Source organism: Peromyscus maniculatus, chromosome 3 (genome assembly GCF_049852395.1).
Source record: "Peromyscus maniculatus bairdii isolate BWxNUB_F1_BW_parent chromosome 3, HU_Pman_BW_mat_3.1, whole genome shotgun sequence".
Taxonomy (NCBI): Eukaryota; Metazoa; Chordata; class Mammalia; order Rodentia; family Cricetidae; genus Peromyscus; species Peromyscus maniculatus.
This window is the reverse complement of record NC_134854.1, coordinates 80168962-80177723: the sequence shown is the minus strand read 5'-3', so window position 1 is coordinate 80177723 and position 8762 is coordinate 80168962.

Sequence of the window (8762 nt, the reverse complement as noted above, 5' to 3'; positions counted from 1 at the left end):
CAGCAGAAAGATATATAAGGCATGAGGACCAGAAACTAGAGGCATTTGGCTGGTTAGGCATTTGGCTGGTTAAGCATTTGGCCTGGTTAAGCTTTCAGGCTTTGGAGCAACACAGTTCAGCTGAGATTCATTCTGGATGAGGACTCAGAGGCTTCCAGTCTGAGGAAACAGGACCAGCTGAGGAACTGGTGAGGTGAGATAGCTGTGGCTTATTCTGTCTCTCTGATCTACCAGCATGGACCCCAATAACTCGTCTCGGGTTTGATTTTATTAATAAGAACTTTTAAGATTCCTGCTACATCTGGCGCCCAACGTTCGTGTTAGGAATTCATGAAAAAGCTGTTTGCCTGTGGCCTTGTGAGCCCCAGCTCAGGCCCAAGCTACACTCAGCCGGTTGTGGTGGCGCACGCCGATAGGATTTGCTGAAGGAGACAGAGGCAGGAGGATCTCGAGGTTGAGGCCAGCCTAGGAGGCTTGGGAGAAGCTCGGACGGAGCCACAATCAGTGGTGGGACCATGGAAGCAGTGGCTACTGCTCCACGTTGCCAGCTCCTTCTCATCGTGTTGGTGACTGCGATGATGCTGCTACCTGGGACGAAAGGTTTACTGCTGCTGGTTCAAAGAAGAATTGCCAGGACCATCGTGTTACAAGAAAGCATCGGCAAAGGTCATTTTGGAAAAATTTGGCAAGACAAATGGTGGGGAGAAATTGTTGTGAAGATTTTCTGTTCTAGGGAAGAATGTTCATGGTTCCGAGAGACAGACATTTATCAGACTATGATTGCTCCAAACCACAGAGGAGGCACAAAAAAAAAAAAAAAAAAAAAAGTCTGCATGGAACCATGACCACACCTAACAGCAACTTTGAAATCTTCAAAAGGACTATGGTAAAGCCATTAAGCTGATTAACACCACGGAAAGATCTGCTTTGGACTACAAACTGCTTAGGACAATTTTGAGATGGCTAGCTGAGATGATCCAGCCTGACAGACTACTTGAACAAGGACTTGAAACAAGCCCTGAACTTTCCTATTATGCAGAGACTGGACAAATGATACAGGACTTGATGATTAACCCAAAAATTTTCTTTTCAAGATTCCCTAAAGATATCTTCACCCCTAGAAAGCAAAAAGAAAAAGAGAATATAGATATGAGATAGATCATCGAATCTACTCTGAGAAAAAAGATAAAGAAATAATAGGATAAATAGGTGGATCATTGAATCTACACTGAAGAAAAAGGGGAAGATATAAAAATGACAAAAGGTAGACTACTGATTCTATTATGAAAAGAAAAAAGAGAAAATATGGATATGATAAGTAAGATAAAAAGGGAGATTATGGAATCTACTTTTAAAAAGGAACTACTTCTTTTAAATAAGTAATGAATATTTTTTGGTCTGAGTTTATCAGATGTTACTGGACTTTACATTGGTAATATATATAATGGAATTTTTTTGTCTGGATCTGTCAAATGTTAATGGACTAGACGTTGTTAATGTAATCTTGACTGTATATTGCATATACTTATTGAAAATAGTTTTTCTTGTATTAGTTATAAGCTTTTTTTAATTTTAGACAAAAAGAGAGGAGATGTGGTGGTATTGTGTTCACCAAAATATTGTGTACCTTAATAAACTTACCTGGGGTCAGAGAACAGACAAGCCACTAGTTAGTCAGTGATAGCACACGCCTTTAATCCTAGTATTCCAGAGACAGAAATCCCTCTGGATCTCTGTGAGTTCAAGGCCACATTGGAAATAGCCAAGCATGGACACGCCTTTAATCCCAGAAAGCCAGCCTTTAATCCCAGGGAGTGGTGGTAGACAGCAGAAAGATATATAAGGCGTGAGGACCAGAAACTAGAGGCATTTGGCTGGTTAGGCATTTGGCTGGTTAAGCATTTGGCCTGGTTAAGCTTTCAGGCTTTGGAGCAACACAGTTCAGCTGAGATTCATTCTGGATGAGGACTCAGAGGCTTCCAGTCTGAGGAAACAGGACCAGCTGAGGAACTGGTGAGGTGAGATAGCTGTGGCTTATTCTGTCTCTCTGATCTACCAGCATGGACCCCAATAACTCGTCTCGGGTTTGATTTTATTAATAAGAACTTTTAAGATTCCTGCTACATCTGGCGCCCAACGTTCGTGTTAGGAATTCATGAAAAAGCTGTTTGCCTGTGGCCTTGTGAGCCCCAGCTCAGGCCCAAGCTACACTCAGCCGGTTGTGGTGGCGCACGCCGATAGGATTTGCTGAAGGAGACAGAGGCAGGAGGATCTCGAGGTTGAGGCCAGCCTAGGAGGCTTGGGAGAAGCTCGGACGGAGCCACAATCAGTGGTGGGACCATGGAAGCAGTGGCTACTGCTCCACGTTGCCAGCTCCTTCTCATCGTGTTGGTGACTGCGATGATGCTGCTACCTGGGACGAAAGGTTTACTGCTGCTGGTTCAAAGAAGAATTGCCAGGACCATCGTGTTACAAGAAAGCATCGGCAAAGGTCATTTTGGAAAAATTTGGCAAGACAAATGGTGGGGAGAAATTGTTGTGAAGATTTTCTGTTCTAGGGAAGAATGTTCATGGTTCCGAGAGACAGACATTTATCAGACTATGATTGCTCCAAACCACAGAGGAGGCACAAAAAAAAAAAAAAAAAAAAGTCTGCATGGAACCATGACCACACCTAACAGCAACTTTGAAATCTTCAAAAGGACTATGGTAAAGCCATTAAGCTGATTAACACCACGGAAAGATCTGCTTTGGACTACAAACTGCTTAGGACAATTTTGAGATGGCTAGCTGAGATGATCCAGCCTGACAGACTACTTGAACAAGGACTTGAAACAAGCCCTGAACTTTCCTATTATGCAGAGACTGGACAAATGATACAGGACTTGATGATTAACCCAAAAATTTTCTTTTCAAGATTCCCTAAAGATATCTTCACCCCTAGAAAGCAAAAAGAAAAAGAGAATATAGATATGAGATAGATCATCGAATCTACTCTGAGAAAAAAAGATAAAGAAATAATAGGATAAATAGGTGGATCATTGAATCTACACTGAAGAAAAAGGGGAAGATATAAAAATGACAAAAGGTAGACTACTGATTCTATTATGAAAAGAAAAAAGAGAAAATATGGATATGATAAGTAAGATAAAAAGGGAGATTATGGAATCTACTTTTAAAAAGGAACTACTTCTTTTAAATAAGTAATGAATATTTTTTGGTCTGAGTTTATCAGATGTTACTGGACTTTACATTGGTAATATATATAATGGAATTTTTTTGTCTGGATCTGTCAAATGTTAATGGACTAGACGTTGTTAATGTAATCTTGACTGTATATTGCATATACTTATTGAAAATAGTTTTTCTTGTATTAGTTATAAGCTTTTTTTAATTTTAGACAAAAAGAGAGGAGATGTGGTGGTATTGTGTTCACCAAAATATTGTGTACCTTAATAAACTTACCTGGGGTCAGAGAACAGACAAGCCACTAGTTAGTCAGTGATAGCACACGCCTTTAATCCTAGTATTCCAGAGACAGAAATCCCTCTGGATCTCTGTGAGTTCAAGGCCACATTGGAAATAGCCAAGCATGGACACGCCTTTAATCCCAGAAAGCCAGCCTTTAATCCCAGGGAGTGGTGGTAGACAGCAGAAAGATATATAAGGCGTGAGGACCAGAAACTAGAGGCATTTGGCTGGTTAGGCATTTGGCTGGTTAAGCATTTGGCCTGGTTAAGCTTTCAGGCTTTGGAGCAACACAGTTCAGCTGAGATTCATTCTGGATGAGGACTCAGAGGCTTCCAGTCTGAGGAAACAGGACCAGCTGAGGAACTGGTGAGGTGATATAGCTGTGGCTTATTCTGTCTCTCTGATCTACCAGCATGGACCCCAATAACTCGTCTCGGGTTTGATTTTATTAATAAGAACTTTTAAGATTCCTGCTACATAGAACCAAACATGACTGGAGAAAAATACATCAAAAATGATGCCTAATGTTATTCTGCTATACACATAGATTGGTGCCTAGCCCAATAGTCATCAGAGAGGTTTCCTCTAGTAACTGATGGAAACAGATGCAGACCTGCAGCTAAACATTAGGCTAAAATGAAGAAGAAAAGAAAAGAAAACTTCTACAGCTAAAACCTGTGCTTTTGCTTAGTCAAAGGGAAATATTCAAAAATTTTCTATGATAACGAAAATAAACCCCAAAGAAGAAATTTTGCAGTTGCTAGACACGGACTAAGATATGAAACCCACAAAAGGTGATCTGAATCATACCAGAGCTGTGGTGGTTTAAATGAGATATTCCTGAGAGTCTTGGACATTTGAACACTTAGTTTCCAGTTGATGTTGCTGTATGTGGTGAAGCATTCTTCTATTTATTCTTTACTATTAAAAATTTGGAAGTCAGATATTGCGGTAAGAACCTGAATGATCAGAGAAGTGGAGACGTGACTACTGAACTCTCTCTCTCTCTCTCTCTCTCTCTCTCTCTCTCTCTCTCTCTCTCTCTCTCCCTCCCTCCCTCCCCCCTCTCTCTCTCCTCTCTCTCTCCTCTCTCTCTCCCTCTCTCTCATTCCTAGATCCCAACATGCTGAGACTCTCTCTAATTCCAGTCCTAATACTGCCTGTGTCTTTCTATCTGTTCTTGTTCTTACAAAACCTCTATGTCTAATTTTGGTCAGCTAGTAGCTAGTTCCACCCTCTGATTCAATGCAAACTTCATTGTCAGTCTCAGGAGCATCAGAATGTGATCAAATTATCCCACATTTCCCCTTTATAGTCTAAATAAACATGGAAGGTTTTTAACTCTAACACAGTATAACTATATACAACAAGAATAATTATTGGGTAAGAATTACATTCACAATGTCCAGTTCATTTGCATTTAGCACAACCAGAAAAAGTACTCCATTTCTCACCTATCCTGGTGAGTCCAAAGTTTTGTACCTAATTTACTTTCTATCCTAACTTGTATTACCACCACAAAACTATTTTTTTACCTCTAAACATTTTCTTAGAGAAACAATTTAATTATGTCACTCAACCTTATACACTTTACAACACTTTTGTGAGTTTCCCTTTTGAATTTGTAAACAAGGAACACTGTAACTATAACTATCTAGTTTTTAACTCCTTTAGAGACACAAGGAAGATATAATATTACCTGAGTAAACAGGAAGTGCCGAGCAAATAACTTCTAAAACTATAGAAATGACAAAGCATTTGGCTGCCTGGACAGTCACCTAAGGTTCCTCTGCAACAAAGGGTGTCCTTAAGATTTCATTATGCCTAGACAACAAGAAACAGTATAAAAGAACATGATGTCCACATCTCCATGATGGCCATAACTTCTAATAAATGTGTGATTATAGAATCAGCATTTTCAGAACTCAAAGATGTTGTCCATTGAAATCCAGAATATGTATCTATGGTGTGGTGTACATTTTTACTTTTTGAGACTCTGCAAAATGAAACACATCCATTTGCCAAATTCATTTCCTTGTGTACCCTTTTGTTATTACCTGCAGGTAGTGGAGTTTCTTGAATTATTTAAGTCCTTATCTACTTGTAAGGTTTGAAATAAATTACTAACTTCTTGAGTTATCAATGTAATCGTGGGCCATAGCCAGTTAATATGTGCCAGCAAATTTTGAAAATCATTAAGAGTTTATAATTGATCTCTCTTGATTTGTACTTTCTGTGGCTGAATTTTTAAATCTATTTTATATCATGGGTAATTAATTAATAGAATCTCTTCTTTGAAATTTTCAGGAGCAATTTATAATCACCACCAAGGCAAATTTTTCTTTACCTCTTTAAACATTTCTACTAAGGTATTTGAGTCTGAATCAGCTAGTAAGATATCACCCATTTAAGGGTAAGTCACAGATTGAGGAAGTTTTTTAAGAATTATTTTTAATGGTTGTTGTACAAAATATTAACACAAGGTAGGGCTGCTTAACATCCATTGTGGAACAATTTTCCACTGATATCTTTTTACAGGCTGGGAATTATTATAAGTAAGCACAGTGAAGGCAATTTTTCTCTATCTTGTTTATGCAAAGGTATAGTTTTTTAAAAAGCAGTAGATTCTTCTCAAATTTCCTCTGTTTGTGAGTGAATATTTTCTTAGTTTCATTTATAGGTCTTTCTAAAGATTGTATCTTATCAGCCAATTTTTCATATTTGACTCCAAAATCAAACATATTTTTGTAAGGATAAAGCATGAATTACCAAAGTGATAATGATTATAATCGACCTCATGTCAATATCAGGTAGGTTTTTATCCCTTCATTTAATTTTTTTTCATTTTGAAGCCATTCAATATGGAACCATACAGAGAACTAACTCCCTGTATCATAATATCGTTCCCCATTATTAACATGTGGAAAAACTTAAAAAAAAATAATAATTCCCCCTTAGAACTTCCCGAGGGTCTGTCCAGATCTGATGATGGTGACAATGAGATGTGAGGCTGGCTGTCAATGTGGTGCATGGCCGGGCTCTGTGGTGCATGGCTTGGCTGAGGACAGCTGCAGCCGTTTGCCCGTAGTTAGGGGTTTAGAACGTGTGGTGATGACAAGCGTAGTAAAAGACCAAGAAGGTATCAAGGCAGCCAGTCTGGTGTGGCAGCAGCCTGAAGAGGGCACACAGGGGAAGCCATCCACCCACAGGGAGGAGTTGACTACCTGAAAAGTGGACACAGGGAGATTTGTGCAAGGAGCCTGCATGGAAGGAAGTGGGGGCATGGGGGCTGCCTGAAGGACAGACCCAGCTGGCAGTGGGCAGCTAACCTCTATGGCATTTGGTGCCCAGCCACCTGTGGAGTATGGGGCCAGGGACAGCAGCAGCTGGAGGCCACTGTAGAGAAACTACAATGGGAAAACCCCAGATTTGCACAGAGGGCATCGGGGAAGGCCGGAAAAGCCAGCCATAGTGACACCTGCAGCAGCTGCAAAGCCAGTGGACATGTGATCCTCTGCCCCACATTGGGTGCCAGATAGAGCATTCGTCTAATTATTCTTGTTAATAAGAATTCAGGAGTTAGATATCAGAGTAAGAAGCTGAATGATCAGAAAAGCAGTGGGAAAACTGACCACTGAACTACCGTCTCTCTTGTTTTTTGATCCAAAAAAGCCAAGATTTTTCTCTAAGTCCCAGCCTACTACTTCCTGTGTGTCTCTATCTGTGCTTAGTCCTCCAAAACCTCTATGGCTAATTTTTGATCAGCTAGTAGCTACTTCTGCCCTCTGAATTAAAAGTAAACTTCATTGCCAGTTTCAGGAATATCAGAATGCAATCAAAATATCCCACAAAAATGGGGATGTTTAAGAGGTATGACCTTGATGAAGGAAATATGTCACTGGAGGCAGGCTTTGAGAGTTTAAAGACTTCTGCTATTTCCAGTTCTCTCTGCATCATGCTTGTGTTTCAAGATGTAAACTCTCAGATTTCAGTCCTGACACCATGTCTGCAACTTGCTGCCATGCCATGATGGACTCTGGACCCTGTGAATCCATACACCTAAATAAACTCTTTCTTTCCTTAAAAAAATAGGAAGAAAAAAATAAGAAAAATGTCACCTTCTCCAAACACCCTTTGGTAAAGTAATCTTTCTTACAGATGGCACAGACATAAGATGATATAACTGTATTATCAGCAGATAGCAGACTGGGGGCTAGTGATGTAGCTCAGCTGATAGAGTGCACTCCTTGAAAGTATTGTGTATGTCGAATACCATGAAATATCAGACCTTAAAATTATAGGCAAAAGAGAGTCAAGAATCCCAAGTTGGTGGCAAAGACAAGACTTTCAACGAGGTCATAAAAGAAAATTCCTCCAAACTGAGGAAAGACACACCCACAAAAATACATGAGATGCACACACAGAACTAGTAAAAGACAAGACAAGAAAAGAAAATTTCCAAAAGACCCATACCCAGGTCTACAGTGGATGATCCCAGACTCTGAGGAGGAAGTGTGGTCCTGCCCAGTACCATGATGGATTGAGTGAGACAAGGAGACCCACACTCAAGCTCAGGGCACTTTGTCCTGGATTCCAAGGAGAAAACATATGTCTGTCTGATGCTTTGCAGTGCTGGGCAGATGGGCATTGTAATAGTGAGGAAATGAATGGTGTGATATGGGGGAAGAGAAACAGACTAGTTCATGTACTATAGACAAAGGTAATCTAAATGATGAAAGAGTTGAGGATAAGACAAATTTGAGTGGTTTATTGCCACCAAGGTCATGGTGATGTCTGGGCCTGGGCAGCTAAGGGGCCCATATATGTGTTCATGGCCCTGATGAAGACACAGTCTGAGATGAGGTTCATGGCTCCTGATGCCATCAAAGGCTGAGATGATAGGACTGTACAGACTTGATGATAGGACTTGTACAGACATTTATGACATAAAATAAAAGGGAGCAAGTAAGAGAATTCCTGTGGAAACAACTTGTGGTATACAATGAAGTTTATAGTACTTGGCAGCAAAAATGTCACAAGAGTGTACACAAGTAATACCACACATTTTATTCCAATCATATGAAGAATCATGCTTTGCTACTTGAACTATTAAACAGTTTAAGAAGAATTTGTTTTTAGGGGAAAAAATATTGGTGTTGTACCAGTATGACTCCTTACAACTATATAAATGTCCAGTGCAAGGGGGCTGGGCCAATGATCTCCTCCGACCTCTGTTGGAATGAGGAATTCACACATACATGCATGCTGGCACTACACTCATACATGTAAAT